Source organism: Mizuhopecten yessoensis, unplaced genomic scaffold, assembly GCF_002113885.1.
Source record: "Mizuhopecten yessoensis strain PY_sf001 unplaced genomic scaffold, ASM211388v2 scaffold3819, whole genome shotgun sequence".
In the NCBI taxonomy this organism is placed as follows: Eukaryota; Metazoa; Mollusca; class Bivalvia; order Pectinida; family Pectinidae; genus Mizuhopecten; species Mizuhopecten yessoensis.
Genome location: NW_018405235.1, coordinates 1,153,299 through 1,172,507, shown reverse-complemented (window position 1 = coordinate 1,172,507; position 19,209 = coordinate 1,153,299). Strand labels below are relative to the sequence as shown.

At 36.8% G+C, this 19,209-nt stretch overlaps 1 protein-coding gene across 8 annotated transcripts in view; it reads right to left on the bottom strand.

Moving 5' to 3' along the window:
• The window catches only part of LOC110448096 (monocarboxylate transporter 12-like), a 38,562-nt gene extending 20,597 nt beyond the window's left edge, over window positions 1-17,965 (bottom strand). For 4 of the 8 annotated variants that reach the window (XR_002462679.1, XM_021494158.1, XM_021494151.1 and 1 more), the window contains exon 1: window positions 17,755-17,965. The gene's annotated coding sequence lies outside the window, so the exon portion shown is untranslated. The other 4 variants (XM_021494154.1, XM_021494156.1, XM_021494152.1 and 1 more) reach the window with 4 other exon arrangements.
• Between the last annotated feature and the right edge of the window lie 1,244 nt (window positions 17,966-19,209).

Sequence of the window (19,209 nt, the reverse complement as noted above, 5' to 3'; positions counted from 1 at the left end):
TGTTTGTGAGATTGGTTTATTTTGAATTAAGATGTTGACATGATAAACAAAGTTTTTGAGACAGTGGTATAATATTTCACCCAAGAGAAACCCCGGGAATCTTGGCGCCCACCATTAGTGATATATAACAGATATGAGGCGCAGAATATGGATTGTTTTATTTTATACAGTTAAGTTTGTTGGTTATGTGTCGTTTTTATGACGTTTGTTGCTTAGGTGTTGTTTTTATGACGTTTGTTGGTTATGTGTAGTTTTTATGACGTTTGTTGCTTAGGTGTTCTTTTTATGACGTTTGTTGCCTATGTGTTGTTTTTATGACGTTTGTTGCCTATGTGTTGTTTTTATGACGTTTGTTGCTTATGTGTTGTTTGTATGACGTTTGTTGCTTAGGTGTTGTTTTTATGGCGTTTGTTGCTTAGGTGTTGTTTTTATGACGCTTGTTGCTTATGTGTTGTTTTTATGACGTATCTATGCGTTCATGTAGGTACAGCTGTATTATAGACTCATGTAGTTAGGAATTATTTGTGCAGCATATTGACAAAATATGATCTCCAACTCGAAGGTTAGTATATAGGTCAACAAAGGTCACGGGTCAAAGTGTATAATTATCTTTAATATGCACATTGTAGAAGTATGTAAAATTAAAGGAAAGGTCAATGTATAGGTCACCAAATGTCACAGGTCACCAAAGGTCACATGTCATATGTCATATGGTTAATATTTGATACTCCTTGATTGTACGTATGCTAAATGTCAATAGGTCATCAAGGTCAAATGTCAAATGTCAATGAAGATCAAATTCTTTTAACTTCAACATGACCTCCTGATGGCGGTATCGATATTGTTCTTTAGATTGTATTAGACTTACTCAGAAATAGCGATAACAAACTTTAACCTTGAAATCCAAGATGGCCTCCTGGTGTCCATATTGTTCATGAAAATCACAAATAAATATGAGTTTACAACTATTAATCAAGTGGAATCTGCGTGCGAAATTTCAGAGAGATCTGTACAGTACTTTCTAAGAAATAGTGATAAGATTTGCTAACAGACGTATGGACGGAGCTCGGAAAAGGCGCCATCTGACGATGGGAGCAAGTACTAGTGTATTGATACGATATAACATAGTGACGAGATTGTGGTAATCTTATAAAAAGTTGGCTTTGTATATGTACTATTTATGGGACTGGTATAGTTTATATAGATTAGAGAGGGTGGTAGTCTTTATGTGAAAACATTGTTTGACATTTATATTTGATATAAATAAAACGTAATACCAAAGCTCGTTTGATCAGGATCAAACGAGTCTTGGTTTTATCCTTTTGACGAAGTTAACATCCGGGCGAAGTTATTAAATTTTATGAAAAAGAAATAGTTCAATATTATTTTCATCACATAATCAACAATGGAATAATTTAATGAAACAATCACGTTTTGAAGGACGCCGTCTTGAATTCTATGACCTCACATGAACGAACCACGTGCTTTCAAATTACCTTCCCCGCCCCCCCCTAAACATATTTATATCGTTATACACGATAATGGGGTTGAGTATCTACCTGACAGGTACAGTATATGTTATAGACTAAATCATTACAGTGCGTGACAATGGGTATATATTATAGACGTGTCATAACTTACTACAGCAGCTGTTTCAGATTAAAACTCAGGCTGCAGCTACCAGTTTCATAAAAAAAACACATCACGCTATGCTTTAAAATCCAAACTGACACTTTTTAGGAAAAAAACACATTGTCAAGTAGTCTGTTTGTACCAAGTTTTACAACACGGCCATCTGTCGACGTTAGACTTTCATCTAAATAATACACTACTGTACAGTTGATTGATTGATTGATAGGTTTTACGTCCGCTTCACTACCGCGTATTTCGGTTATCCAGCAGACGACTGTACAGAAGTAATTTGGTTTAAGTACCCATGGTCGGACCAGGTAAATAGCGTTAGGGTCAGAGGGCAGTCAGACGTACCAGTGGACCAATGTCAGTCAATATGGAACTAACACCACCTGTACCTGGCGTATCATTCACCTATACGTTATTTTACACCGAAATGTAATAACAACACATTCTATCTTATACGATGAGTATCCATGATCATGACAAAATACAACTTATAATAACTTATGGCTACCCTAAACCTGCACCCTAATCCGAAACGTCCTTATATAAGTGTACACAGATATAGCAGTAGTATAGAAGTGTACGTCAGACCCCTGTGGTTCTCTGCCTGGTGGAACAGCATATTGAATATTGTCAGTTACATCCTATTATCCCCCCCCCCCCCCCCCCCCCCCCCCCCCCCCCCCCNTGACAGTAATACGCCATCGTTTGGTGGATTATTTTATATAGTGTAACCCTGTGATATGTCTAATAGCACTCCATGACACATCGAAAGGTTCACACATACGATGTACATCCTGTAATATATGGACTATTTGGTCCCAGTGCTGGAGAGGACCCTGTACATATATCTACATGTACACCATGTACGTATGATACCACGCACTAAGATAACAATCTAATCGAATTCCGTGATGATACTAAGGCGACCGAAGCATGTAAATACACACTATAAAATATATAAGCAAGTCGCCGTAAGGCCAACGTGGCTGTACATAAAGCACAAGTCCGGGGGGGGGGGGGGGGGGGGGGGGGGGAATGGAGAGCTAAATACACACCAACTGCAATTAACATAAAAGTGTAAACACTAAAGACATGATACATACATATACGTCTCCATTAACATGCTCAGGTTCTATATAAAATATATCTAAAACCCATTAGCGAACTGACAGTAGGGTTACCTGTATTGACATGATCATGGCTAACCATATTTACGTGAATACACATCGCCATCCACAGCGAACGAACAAAGACGACCCTCCATTACCGAGAAGATTTCCTGTCTATGCTGATTTGCCGCTTACCGTTTCGTGGCGTAACATGGCCTCGCCATCACGTGCCCATTATGTAGGGTATGGGATTGTGTACCAGGGCCAGGTTGGCCAAAGTATATCGAGTCAGCAGCGACGTTTTGACAGAAAACAGCTGATTCTACTCCGTTCACCACTAGGTCACACCAAACGAAGGTCACGTGGTAGCTTTGTTTACATCAGCGGTAACTATAAATAGATTTATGACGTACCACACTAGGGCTCCAGTACACTGCTATAGGTATAATCTTAGGTCTCTGAATTAAGTCATTGATCTTTTTTTTCTTATTTTAGATAGCTAAACTTAAAAAACAGTCTTTACCTTTTGACATAATATTCTATACGGTAACGTGTAGGAATCAGTATAGCTAGGCTGTATATACATGTACTTTGTATATATATATACATCCCTATATACATGACAAAACACAATCTTGTGAAATATCACCACATATTTCGTAAGCTAATAATATATGTGGAATATTTCCTTGTTTATTTTAACTGAGGCGTATGGGCACTGTTCAGCATATGGCGGCTCTCACAAATCAACAAATTGAAACTCGTCTAAATATGGATAATAAACTAAGAATATCATATATGGAATTACAGAGTCTGCCTTGATCTTTCCTGCTGTCTTCCATCGGAAAGTTTAAATTGTGTAATCATGATGGATGGAGTATATAATTAACGTCTATCATTTATTTACCAAATTATTTTGCTGTACGAGTTTGATATAAATGTGACATTCCAAATATATTTTGGTGTACGTTTTAGAGAAGAAACTATAAATCAATGGCCACTACACAGATGTCTTGTCCTCTCTCCCCATGTCAGGGAAAACAACAGAGACGGAACCCAGTAGAGGGAAACATAGCAATGACAATGTACCGCAAAGTGTGAAAATATCGTCTACATCTATAATATCTATCATCCCGTCACGATGTAGTTCAAATTTGGCAAATTCTCAATACATCGAGTTTTTTAGAGTCAAAATAATACCTTATAACTCTATATAGGTTAGATATATCAAACATAATTTAATTAATCTGATAATGGGTTTTTGAAGTTGTTACAAGCGTGTGTCTACATTGCATGTATTGTACTTGATTATACCCCAATCAATTAAGTCGTGCATTAAGCTTGAGAAAAATAAATGTTTCTGCTTTCCCTCCCAACCGTATGTTTTCAGTGCTTCCCTGATATTATAGGCTAATTTACCAAGCACTTTTTAAGTCTGAAATATTGCCTTGTAAGGAACTTTGAAAAGTATGTTTTAGTTATACCTTTCCACTTTTTTGAAAACTGGAAGTGGAAATATAACAGGCTGGTTTTGAAGTTAAAATATAACAGACTTGTTTTGAAGTAGAGATATAACAGACTGGTTTTGAAGTAGAGATATAACAGACTGGTTTTGAAGTAGAGATTATAACAGACTGGTTTCGACGTTATCTATATGTACCCCGCTCAGTTACATATACCCACACTTAATTGATTAACCTATACATGTACAGGTAGATCATTTGATGTTTTATCAACAATACGACAAGTGTGTTTTTCTAATTATACGCAAATAAATCAACAAATAAAAATAAAACAATACAAACCTGCCTTGATCACGAAGAATCTGTCGACATACTTTTGTTTACGCCATTTGTATCATATACTAAACATATAAAATACATTCCGCCATTTGGCCTGGGATACTTGTAATGTAATCAATGACCAAAGACTGGTCTTTATGAGTAAAGTCGACTTAGGGCTTGGTTAGTCATGCGAGTTAAATTTAAATACGTTTACCCAGGTCTTACAATGGCACCGTCCGGTGTGAATTATATCTCGTACTAAACAAATGTTTTTGTCGTGGCATTCGCCCATAGGAATGTACACGGTACACGCTATGTGTACATCCAGCACGTCCACTAATTAGGTGAACGATATTTATTTGCCAAGAAACCAATATCCAATACATCCGCTTAATTTGATGATGTTAATTTGCAGAAAAAAAATCAAAGATTAATATGATTTGGCAAAAGTAATATTTACATTAACATTATCCCCTCAAATATATGCATTCACTTTATAAACGTATGGGCAAAACAGTCTCAGGTTACTGCAGTAGGGCAATCATATTAAAACAAGTAAATTTATCATCAATTTATAAACAGACCCTACTGTTAATGCTGCATATGTTATAGTACATGTTTGTTAACAGAAACATTGTGTGAAGACTTGAGTTAGTTCGCTGGCATTTATTCAATTTTTATTTAATTAAATCTGTGAAGTTTCAGTGTCACTATCATGATTAAAAATCGCCGATAAAACTAACAATCACGGGCGCTGTGTACCTATCACAGCCATACAATGTTCTGCAACACTGGCTGCATGTAGTGAGACCCGACAGAAGGCCATATAGAATCGTGTGTGTATGGTTGGCTAGGTAGGACGGGGTCGTAACGTTCAATATATAACACAAGTATCTAATGTTAAACCTGCTGCACAATTACACATGAAAGTGCACAGTACGATTTCACAATGCCAACTGCTAACTATATAAACAGTTCAATCTAATCAACATTAGACATGTAATTCCGGAGAAGTGTACCGTAAAGGAGCGGAATAACAAGTCGTATTTTAATAAGATTGATAATCCGTTGTCAGTATAGTGACCGGGTAGAATGTTGTACCTGGTGCCTTTAACATGATTTTCCAGTGGGGTAGCACTCTAAAGTCAGCATCAGATCCGCGCTATCACAAGGAGGCACATACACCAACATACCATGTCTCCAGCACACATACACTCAAGTACGTATATACATATAGATACTAACATGTACATGGAGGCACGTCCTTAAAGTGACCTTAGCTGATAATAGGAGGCTAAATAAACTACAGAAACCAAAACCAATCACAACACATATACGGAATCGTTTACGGGTTCGAACCCGTCTAATTGTGAAGATGTCAGGACAGGTACTAAATATATCATCTGTATGTATCAGAACAGTATAAAAGAATAAAATAAACTCAATTTAGTTGGTACTCGAGATTTTGTATAATTAGTTAGATCGAGTGCAAACATACTTTGCCAACCATTGTACACTGGAGGTCGGGTATCAAGTCCGCGTCGGTTTATACAAATTAAGCTGCATACCTGAATGGTGAAACTTTACACCGTTAGCAGAGTCTATTGTTCATGGGTCACACATAATAACATTGCATGTATTAAAAACGACTAACTAGCTTATGCACGTTCTTTGATAAATTAAGTTTGTCTTGGCACAATCGCATATAAGGTCTAAAAATTCAAAGACTTGCGCAAGTTCTTGAATCTTACTCAACAGAGTAACAAATACTGTATGACTTTCGATTTCCTGTCGTGAACATGACATTTCCAAAACACTTCCGCTACTCTGTTCTCAAATGGGACATTTCACTAAACACTTTCTCTACTCTGCTCTCAAATATGTCTTATCCTATAACACTTCCGCTACTCTGACTTCACACACGGTGACACTTCACCTACCCTGCTGTCAAACACCACATTTCCGGTGAGACGTCTCCTGCCCGGCCGTCAAAAACGACATCCCCGAATTTCTCGGTGACACGTCACCTACCCTACCGTCGAACACTACATTTCCGGTGACACGTCCCCTACCCTGCCGTCAACCAGGACATCCCCGAATTTCTCGGTGACACGTCACCTATCTGCCGTCAAACACGACATTCCCAGCGACACGTCCCTTACCCTGCCTTTAAACACTACATTTCTGTCGACACGTCCCCTACCCTGCCGTCAACCAGGACATCCCCGATTTCTCGGTGACACGTCACCTATCTGCCGTCAAACTCTACATTTCAAGTGAGACGTCCCTTACCCTGACGTCAAACACTACATTTCCGGTGAGACGTCCCTTACCCTGCCGTCAAGCACTACATTTCCGGTGACACGTCCCTTACCCTGCCGTCAAACACTACTCCCGGTTATACGCCCGTTCCCAGTCGTTCAACACCACATTTCCAACACTTGAGTTTCTGTACACGTACATCATGTTCACATGTATTACTATATATATAGCATGTACACGTGTATTCCTATATATATAACATAAACACGTGTATTCCTATATATAGAATATGTACACATGTATTACTATATATATAACATGTACACGTGTATTACTATATATATAACATGTACACGTGTATAATTATATATATAACATGTTCACGTGTATTCCTATATATATATATATATATATATATATAACATGAACACGTGTATTCCTATATACATAACATGTACACTTGTATTACTATATATATATATAACATGTACACGTGTATTACTATATATATAACATGTACACGTGTATTATTATATGTATAACATGTTCACGTGTATTAATATATATATATATAACATGTACACGTGCATTACTATATATATAACATGTTCACGTGTATTACTATATATATAACATGTACACGTGTATTACTAAAGATATAACATGTACACGTGTATCCCTATATATATAACATTTACACGTGTATTACTATATATATAACATGTTCACGTGTATTCCTTTCTATATAACATGTACACGTGTATTACTATATATATATATATAACATGTACACGTGTATTACTATATATATAACATGAACACGTGTATTACTATATATATAACATCTCCACGTGTATTATCATATATATAACATGTTCACGTGTATTACTATATATATAACATGTTCACGTGTATTCCTCTCTATATAACATGTACACGTGTATTACTATAAATATATATATAACATGTACACGTGTATTACTACATATATAACATTTACATGTGTATTATTATATATATAACATGTACACGTGCATTTCTATATATATATAACATGTTCACGTGTATTCCTATATATATATAACATGTACACGTGTATTACTATATATATAACATGTACACGTGTATTACTATATATATAACATTTACATGTGTATTATTATATATATAACATGTACACGTGCATTACTATATATATATAACATGTTCACGTGTATTCCTATATATATATATAACATGTACACGTGTATTACTATATACATAACATGTACACGTGTATTCCTATATATATAACATGTACACGTGTATTACTATATATATAACATGTACACGTGTATTACTACATATATAACATTTACATGTGTATTATTATATATATAACATGTACACGTGCATTACTATATATATAATATGTTCACGTGTATTACTATATATATAACATGTTCACGTGTATTCCTATATATATAACATGTACACGTGTATTCCTATATATGTTGAACATGGATATAAGCATCCCTATGGACAAGTATATCGAGGCAGTTCCAATGTAGAGCCCAGAATATTATCAGTATTGTTGGTTCTGAATCATATACAAATAGGCCCGCGCGCGCGTGCACATGTTTATGTAGGTATATGTTCGATTGTGGCGTTTACTTAACTTCACATCAAAGAACTTTATTTTACAGAACTTATTACCATTAAGAAGAATAAACTACACATAGACACGGAGTGAAACTGTACAAAACTCACCTTGTCAGTAAACTAGATCAGAAATCAGAATCCCCACTTTTGTTTGAAAACAACGAGAACACCATCGGAAGTAGATTCACATGATTTAATGAATCAGGCAGTGTGATTCAGTGTAAAGTTCAAAGGTCACGAGGCTGGGCCATTGCATCACAATTCGAGTTTTACAGATGGTGTGTATGGTGTTGCGAGAGACTCGGTAATAAAGTACACATTAACATGTACACACAGAAAAATGACGTCATTTCAATTAGAGCCAAATGTGTAATTTGCACGTGCTCCTTGAGCATAAGCTAAACGAGTCGTTAATAAAAAAAATATTGAAGTAATAACAGGGAAATTATATCAATAAAGGAAATCTGTGTGTAGATGAACTTCTCGATACAGATACTTTTGATTATTAATTTAAATAGACTTATTGCTATGTTATATACATACTACCGGTAACGTGTTGCTAAGCTACTCAGGCCGGAACCAAGTTAATTTCGTGCTTGGATACATACTTTATTGTTCCGTCCATTTGCGGAAATAATACCATTTATTATCAAATTGGCATGGATAGACACAACTGTGACATCAGAATAATATTATCTACCTTTATTTGTTAAAGTTTGAAGTCCCGACGTTAAAATAAACGTCACTGTTAAGTTCAGTTGAACATTTTAAAAGATTCGGGTACAACTTGCATTAAGTTATCACTGCAGTGACCCAAGACCCTCGGTCAATGACGTATGACATCGTCCTATGATTATTTTTGTAGTAATGTGTGTCCTTAATTGGTAATTACATAAGTAACGCAAATCCCCGTATTTACTACTTTAAAAAGGCATGCCCCTGTGTTCATTATTGTTATAACAGATGCCCGTACCTTATTTACATTAGAAATGCAAATATGTATTTTTCAAGTAAAAACACTGGTACAGATCTTGCACATAATAATTCATTATCATGTTCGGTTTTCTCAGCTTATACATTACATTATAAAGTGTAGCATTTATATCTCGGAATTTACATGTATACTGTATATACCGGAGATAACTCAGTTCGTATTGTGTATATCGTATTACATTCTATTAGAACATCCAGATATTGTACACGTCGAGCTAAACACTGCATTTCTCTGTACGTTTCGACGACTTGAGTGTGAATGTGTAACTACAAGCAACCAAAATAATTTATTTGACAACCGAAAGTTTTAAAAAGAAACAAAGTGCAACAATTGATTTGCAACAGAAAAGCCTTAGTTTAATACATTTTTGGTTACTTATGGAGCATAAATGCGACCCCATGTTAGACGAAATGGTAAAAGTCAGATCGTCCCACGGAAGCCTCCAACCAACACGAGCTGTAAGGCGATGCTCATTCACAGGCACCGTACATGTATGTATACTCCAACATTCCATCCCCTTGTAATACATACGCCGTGCTTTCAGCAATTACACCAAAGACACTTGGCTTGTGTATCTGTTCTACTTACAGGACCGCTGCAATATCTGCGTCAAGTTTAATATCTCATTTATAGCGTCATTTCAAAGCCATGCACTATGATAAACTTTGATACGAGGGCAACATGAAACAGTCGTTAGTGCGTCGGTCAACTGCCACAATGAGTCAAGATTCCGTATACGACGTATTTGCGTCCTTGACCAAGACATTTGGCACGTGCTTCTGAACCTGCACTGATTAAAGGATGATATTGACATGGTTGGTTATACGGTTTTCAGTGCTGTGCTATCACATTATGATAATATCACACTGATGTTGGAATTTTTCTTGAGATAAGATAGAGAGCTACTACAGTATGTACCGTTACGGCAACGTTCTCACCTCGACATTTACCTGGTGCACATTACCGATACAGCTGACTCAAGCACTGTTGAAGGTATGCTGGTAAAGGTTATGTAATTGTTCCTGGAGTATGTTTCGAGCACTCTCATATGCATGTATTTTTAATCTAGTCCGGTGAATTATTGTTGAACAATAATATATTTGATTTATAATGATAATTTTGACGCCACACTTGTGATATTTCACTCAATATACCTACGCACTGTTGCCGAACTAGATCTATCACTAATGACGAACTATAAATAGCACTACAGCCGAAATAGACTGGCACTGTTGCCGGACAAGACGACGTGTTCACGTACTATAACTAGCGCTATTGCCTAACTAGACCTTGCAATGCCGTCGAACAAGAACTAGCATTACTGCAAACCTAGAACTGTTGTAGAACTAAAACTATTGCCGAACAAGTTCTAACATTGTTGCAGAGTTACAACAAGCAATGTTGCCGAACTAAGAACAGGCACTTGTTTGTGCGATCTTGGAACCGTTGACAGGAGTATTGTGTTGGAACTGTGTATGGTATAACTTATGTGTCAATCAACGGAGGCTCATCGTTAGATATTGAAAGCCCTAACTACACAGACTATAGTTTTCTTTTGTAATTAGAAATAATTTCACATGTCAATTTATTCATTTCATTTGTCAGAGAGAGGCCTAATGGAAGAGAGTATAGCATAAAGGATCCTAGTAAACGTGTAGGACCGGTTTTATAGTAGTTAGCGTCATAATAACAGCTAAGGTCAAAGGTCCATGTGTGTACACCCAAGCAATGAAAAACGCCGACCGACAACTTTGTCGATATTTCGCATACCCTTACTAACTTGTTCTATTTTTGTGATGTTTGTCTTGTCCCCAGCGCTACATCTCACCACTTTCATTAACACTTTATTGTGTGTCCAATGATCGATAAAATTCCGTAACCATGGACAATGTGGCTTCGAGTTTTTAAGATACGGGACCTCCACTAATCATCTATGCCAACAATGCAGTATCTTAAAGAGGTATAAACCTTGACTTCGAAATTGTGTCGGTTGAACGTTATAATGATAAAAATAATAAATCGAGGTTCTCATATATCGCTTTATCACAACCAAGTTCGTAGGTCGTCTCAAAGCGGTTCACAAATTATTATCCGTGGTTATAGGGCCTTTGCAACCAGCCAATGTCTTTCTCAGCTCCCTTGGGAGCATACAGCCGGTGCTGCCATTTCGGGGCTCACAGCTAGCATTCTACAATTCTAGCACTACCCAAACACGCACTCATATTAACAGCTGAGTAGAGTGGAACAAGCGGAGTAAAGTGTCTTGCTCAAGGATACAACACAGTACCGTCGAACTCGCAACCCTTCGGTCACGAACCCGGCGTCCTTCCACTAAACTATCGTGCCTCAACGGCAGTCTCAACCTAACGACAAAGTTGCTGGTAACTTTGTTGTCAATTATGATTTCAGAATGGTTCCCGTACCAACCTTGGAATATGTATAGTATAGGCTATATATTGTACCCGCCATGGAGTAAGTATAGTAACCGGCTATATATTGTACCCGCCATTGAGTAAATATAGTACCCGGCTATATATAGTACCCGGCTATATATAGTACCCGCCATGGAGTAAATATAGTACCCGGCTATATATAGTACCTGCCATGGAATAAGCATAGAACCCGGCTATATATAGAACCCGGCTATATATTAAACCCTCCAGGGAGTAAGTATAGTACACGGCTATATATTGTAACTGCCATGGAATAAGCATAGAACCCGGCTATATATTGTGCCTGCCATGGAGTAAGTATAGCGTGTATTACTATATACATAACATGTACACGTGTATTACTATATATAACATGTACACATGTATTACTATATATATAATATGTTCACGTGTATTACTATATATAACATGTACACATGTATTACTATATACATAACATGTACACGTGCATTACTATATATATATTACATGTACACGTGTATTCCTATATATATATATAACATGCACACGTGTATTTCTATATATATAATATGTTCACGTGTATTCCTATATATATAACATGTTCACGTGTATTCCTATATATATAACATAAACACGTGTAATATAGCATGTACACGTGTATTCCTATATATATATAACATGCACACGTGTATTTCTATATATATAATATGTTCACGTGTATTACTATATACATAACATGTACACGTGTATTCCTATATATATAACATAAACACGTGTAATATAGCATGTACACGTGTATTACTATATACATAACATGTACACTTGTATTACTATATATATATAACATGCACACGTGTATTTCTATATATATAATATGTTCACGTGTATTCCTATATATATAACATATACACGTGTATTACTATATACATAACATGTACACTTGTATTACTATATATATAACATGCACACGTGTATTTCTATATATATAATATGTTCACGTGTATTCCTATATATATAACATGTTCACGTGTATTCCTATATATATAACATATACACGTGTATTACTATATATATAGCATGTACACGTGTATTGCTATATATATTACATGTAAACGTGTATTACTATATATATTACATGTAAACGTGTATTACTATATATAACATGTACACGTGCATTACTATATATATAACATAAACACGTGTAATATAGCATGTACACGTGTATTCTTATATATATTGTCCCCGGCTATATTTTGTCCCGGGCTATATTTTGTACCCGGCTATAAATTGTACCCGCCATGGATTAAGTATATTCCCCGGCTATATATTGTGCCTGCCATGGAGTAAATATAGGACCCGGCTATATATAGTGCCCGCCATGGAGTAAATATAGGACCCGGCTATATATTGTTCCCCCCATGGAGTAAGTATATAACCCGGCTATATTTTGCACCCGCCATGGAGTAAATATAGGACCCGGCTATATATACTCCCCGGCTATATATTGCACCCACCATGGAGTAGTAATAGTATCCGGCTATATTTTGCACCCGCCATGGAGTAAATATAGTAGCTGGCTATATATTGTACACGCCACGGAGTAAATATAGTCCCGGGCTATATATTGTACCGACCATGGAGTAAGTACAGTACCCGGCTATATGTTGTACCCACCATGGAGTAAGTATAGTACCCGGCTATATATTGTACCTGCCATGGAATAAGTATAGTACCCGGCTATATATAGTACCCGACTATATATTGTACCTGCCATGGAGTAAGTATAGTACCCGGCTATATATTGTACCCGGCTATATATTGTACCCGCCATGGAGTAAGTATAGTACCCGGCTATATATTGTACCCGCCATGGAGTAAGTACAGTACCCGGCTATATACAATGTATTTAGTACACCACAGGAATTTTGTTTCGTTTCGGTTTTATTTTACGTCCTAATGTTGGTGTATTTACTGTTTTGCTACAGCGTGGGTCTGATGCTGACTTTAGACACCTGGCTGCTGTGTCAGTAATACGAAGGCATCCAGGACAGTACTCCACCCGGTCAAAGTATACTGATAATTGGTAAAACAATTGTTGCGATTACTCCAAATGCTGAACGCCAAGCGCGGAACAACTGCCACCATTTTAAAGGGCATTGCAGTAAAAATAGTACCCGTCTAAGAGTAAATATAGTTCCTCGCTACATATAAAAGCCACTTGGTATATACCCGCAATTAAATGTATATAGTATAGTATGTACATGTATACTCTATGTATAGGTGATGTTGGAGTACCTTCTAAATTATAAATAACCCTATCATGGTACATTTTCGTACGCAATAAAGCCGTTTTACTGCTTTCTTTTAAGAATTTACTTTTCATTTACAACTTAATAAAAGTGTTCATAACACCGACTGTGAATAGGGTTAACGTCCCGTCACGTGTTATAAATAAACACCCCTACAACCGAGAAAGTCTTGTGCCTGAACATATACGGGGACTAACTTTCGAAAGGTGAGTGTCTACGATTATACTATAACAGAACTGGACCGGGTTGGTCGCCGTGACAGGTAGAGCGTCCGTCTAGTGTTTGGAGGGGCCCGGGTTTGAACCCCGGTCTGGCCTTTCATTTTCCCGCTCCTATATCCAGATTGGATAAAAAAAACCCAGACACTTCTGACGACTTACGAAGCCGTAGGAGCGTAATGATTCCCTCCTTGCGTGCTATATATTGAACTGCGACTAGTCCTAGTTTAGGTGTTTATTAAAGTTTAGGGTTATTTACCCTCCGTTTCAGTACTTCTACTGTTAGTGCCATTTTATATAGACGTCCAAGTTTGCTTTGTGTTTCATGTGCTGCATTCATCAACAATTCTTCCTTTAAAAATCTATAAAATCATTTTGAAAGCGATATTATACAAGGGTTTTTCCGGAGAATTACATGTTCTCGCTTGCTTGGCTTCGGCAATTTGGGGAAATGGCAGGAACTGATTCACCCGTTGTCAGTATAATGTGACTGATCAGAATGATGTGGTGGATGCCTTCGGCATAGCATTTCAGTGGGATAGCACTCTGGAGTCGGCTACACAAGGAAGTAAATATTCCAACATACAAATGTAGCATGTCTCCAGCAGACATACACACACAACACAACACACATGTAGGCACGTCCTTAAATGACCTTAGCTGTGGATAGGGGCCACACCCTGTACAACCAACCTTACAACTGAACTGGCCAAGCTGGATACCTACCCAGGGTTCATTACATTTTTAGCAATTGGACAAGAATTTCACGTGCATTTCCAAAGTCGCTCTAGCGGTACCTGTCCAATAAGTTAATATTCATTCATTGGTGAGACACCATACATGTAGCTTAACACAACAGACACGCACACACATTGTTGTGAACTTCGGTACTGATACATAGTTCAATAGTTATCTATTCTTAACACAAAATGATGTCCGATGTTTATACAAAGGTGTGTCGAAAGTAGCAGAAACGCCTTGAAATACTGATTCAGTGGGAGAATGAATATATCTCTGTTCTACAGGCTCCAATCATTCCTTATATGACAGAATGGACAGTTTTCAACCTTTCTCTTTTACTTGTATCTTACGACCTGTCGTTAAAAGTCGTCGGTCTTTATTGCCCTTTTCGTCATCAGTATTCTCTAATGAACAACAACCTTTACCATACAATTGTACCTAATCTGCTCGCACTCAATACAATGTTCTCGGTGCTTTATAACTACTTTTACGATCTTTAGGCTTAGTCTCACATATATCTGTAATATCAGCCCCTAGTGCTTGGCTTAGTCTCACATATCTGTAATATAAGCCCCTAGTGCTTGGCTTCACAGATGTGTAGTACTGTACGTAGTATCTACACAGTATATATTTCATCATCTCACAGACGCAGCTGAAACACCTACACCCGTGTGATATAACGATACACGCATACACCTCCGGGATTGGCATTTTTGTTATATAACCGATCCGTCATTAAAAAATGACGTCATGTTGCGACATGCTAACCCAGACTACTTCCCTGTTGGCGTGGATTACCGGTGAATGACATGCTCGACATGTATAGTGTACTCTGAAGGACAATACATTTAATTGTCTAGCCTAAATACCCACAAACAATGCTCATGTTTCACTGTTTCAAGTTGAACCGAAACGGATGTAGATTCTGTGTGCTATATTCTGGGCTGTAGTTATAGATACGGATATAAATTCGTTATTCAAGTGAATACTGACGTACATTCGATATGCTTTAAACATACAGCCCAATCCATTCCGAGTATTTCTGAACCAGTAGGGACTCCATATCACAAATTAACCAGCACGTAATTCATGTTTATACAAGTCCCCGACACGTGCAGTATTAGACCGACAGGTTATAATGGAATATATTTAAATAAGAGCCAGCACATTCTAATGTAAGTCGCTGGCACGAGCAGTACGAGACCGGCAGACTGTAATGAAATATCTTCACAGAAACCTTCAACCTATGATAATGTCAGGCAACCTAATTAATCCACATCTTTTACACATCGCTCCTGTTACAATAATATAAACGTCCTTTAAGGTATTTCATACAGGCTCATGTCAGTGTATATAGTATGAGATTGGCTCATAACCTTTCCTCAAAATGATAAAAATGTGGAAGTTGGTTGGTATACCCATGTCAGGAAAAATGTCAATAATTACCTTTGCAGAAATTATTTGTTGAAAATATTGTTGACTTTGTCTGAAAAGGAACATTTGAATGCAGAATTCTAGTGGCGCAAAATTGCAATGAATAATGGAATTAATGAAAAAACTTTCCTGAACATGCATTCCTGAAGTACATCCATTTATTGACTATTATCGAGAAAAATGTAAGAAAATGTGTCAAATCTCCAGAATAATAGCATATATTTCCACTGAATAAATCACAACTGAGCATAAAGCCAACAAGGCTGCCTGAAGTTGGGAAAAAGCATGCAAGACATGTGCGATTTTACCTGTACACCATTAAAAACACCTTCAGGTTCTCACTCAGGTAATCTGGCTTGACTTGTATCAATAGCCTTGTTAGCTTCATGAATTATTGTAAAATATCCAATGAAAATACATGCCATCATTCTTGAGATTTGAAGTATTTTCTTACATTTTTCTCGATAATGGTCAATACACGGATACTTCAGAAATGCATGTACAGGTAAGTGTTTTCATGAATTATAATATTCAATGCAATTTTGCGCCACTAAAATTCTGCATTGAAAAGTTACTTTTCAGACAAAATCAAGAATATATTCGACAATTAATTTCTGCAAAGATCATTATTGACATTGTTCCTGACATGGGTATACCAACCAACTTTCATATTTTTTCATTTTGAAGGAAAAGTTATGAGTCCATCACATACTATATACACTGACAAAGGCATGTATGAAATACCTTAAGTTACGACTACATGTAGCCATCAAAGATGTGTGTATACATGTTAAATACAAAATACCACCACAGTGCTATATACACACACTATACAGATTGCGACGTGATTAAGGTAATAGCATACATATTAAAGGTGTATACGGTGTACAGGAAGTATTTGAAATGGTCATCAAGTTTAGGTAACAGTATTAGATGTCTCCCCCACATATATATCGCTGATATTGTCATACGTATAGTTCATGTGATAGCGATAGGACAGATACTGACGTGGGTAACTTTACTACACGTCTATAAGTTAAGGTCAGAGAGTAAGGAACACGAGAGCGTGAACACCTGCCTTATGTAGGATTGTTACCTGTATTTACAGTAACAACAAAGAACCTGCTATATATTACATATCTAAGGTTGATGGTACACGTGGTCAACCACGGACTCTATCTAAGTATACCTCAAAACGTACACTTACCGGGTCTATCCCGATCACACATGATGGAATGCTGAATAAATCCATAAAGTAGTTAAATCAGAGATGATAAAACAAAGGTACATGTGTGACGCGGTAGTACACGTGGTCACAGCAGGTAAACATATGGTACACGTTCATCCGGGACACGTGTGCGTAGACCGTCAGTGTTTCCGTCTTACTGCTATAAATGGTGTGTATATGTGTGGACGCCAGGCTATAGACCATGACGTACATGCATATCACTGACTAAAGCCACGTATTCGAGGAATAAAGGAAAGCGCTATCAATTATACATACAAAGGAAGTGTCGAGTACGGGGAACTACGTCCTGAACTCTGTTGAGAGCAACAATCGGATCCGATTAACAGTGTTTTAATTGGAAGGATATTTTCCCTGTTTCTATACTGTATATGTGCGAGTTTTAGTATTTTAATCCATTTTTAGTTTATATGAGACCTCCATTAAGGGTTATTATTAAGATTAAGTCTAGACTACAAAATGACGTACTAATTATAAGTATCCTGGATTTCAAAATACCTCAATAAACGCAATCCATTAATAGGAACCTTGGCTGCATTTGTATTCCAATGGCGGAATTATAGACAGGCCAAGCTCCGCTTTAAAAATCGATCTATGTGTTCATACAATTCAAGCTTCTCGCGTTGAGAACCGTAGATGTCTGTGACAGTTTGTTAAGAGTCGGTACGGGATGATGTGTCGTTGATTTCATAATGACTGACAGGCTGCCACTAGCAGTTTGTAGAGTAAGAGTTATCTCCCTGTAAACGTGATTGCGGCATTTTAACAAATTTTATTCATGATGATATATGAATGGGATCAAACAACAAACTATGCTTATATCAGTTCTCTCCTGCATGCATTTGTAGTTAACAATATATATATATTATAATGTATAGTGAAATGAAAATACAAAACATATATCAATGTGCATGTCAAAGGTATAGGGGAGATAACTCAAATTAATTATAGAAATTACAGGTCAAACTGTGCTGTATCTTGACCTCACCAGGGTATTGGGTGAATATTAGCCATCGACCTTCAGTAGATCCTCCCTTGGAATTCAGGATCCACACAGAGTGACTTGCAGATAGTTAAATATGAAGCTTATGTACATTAAATATTATGAATAAGCTATGTCAATATTGTATGTTATATCGACATTCACATTATAATGCGCTAAAAATATTATTATTCAACTACTTGTTATTATTTACTTAGAGCAAACTACAAAATACAAGTCCATGTTGATTTATGGAGTGAGCATACCATGTTCACACTGTGTTTGTGGTTTATTTTTTATGGTAACAACCAGTAGTAGATCACTAAACACGTTATATGTCAGAAGTTCTTTTATCTGGAATATTCTTTTTGTGTCCGCGATAAAGGTTGACACTCTCTAGGATATTAGTACTAGTTTCATTGTCACATTGGTTA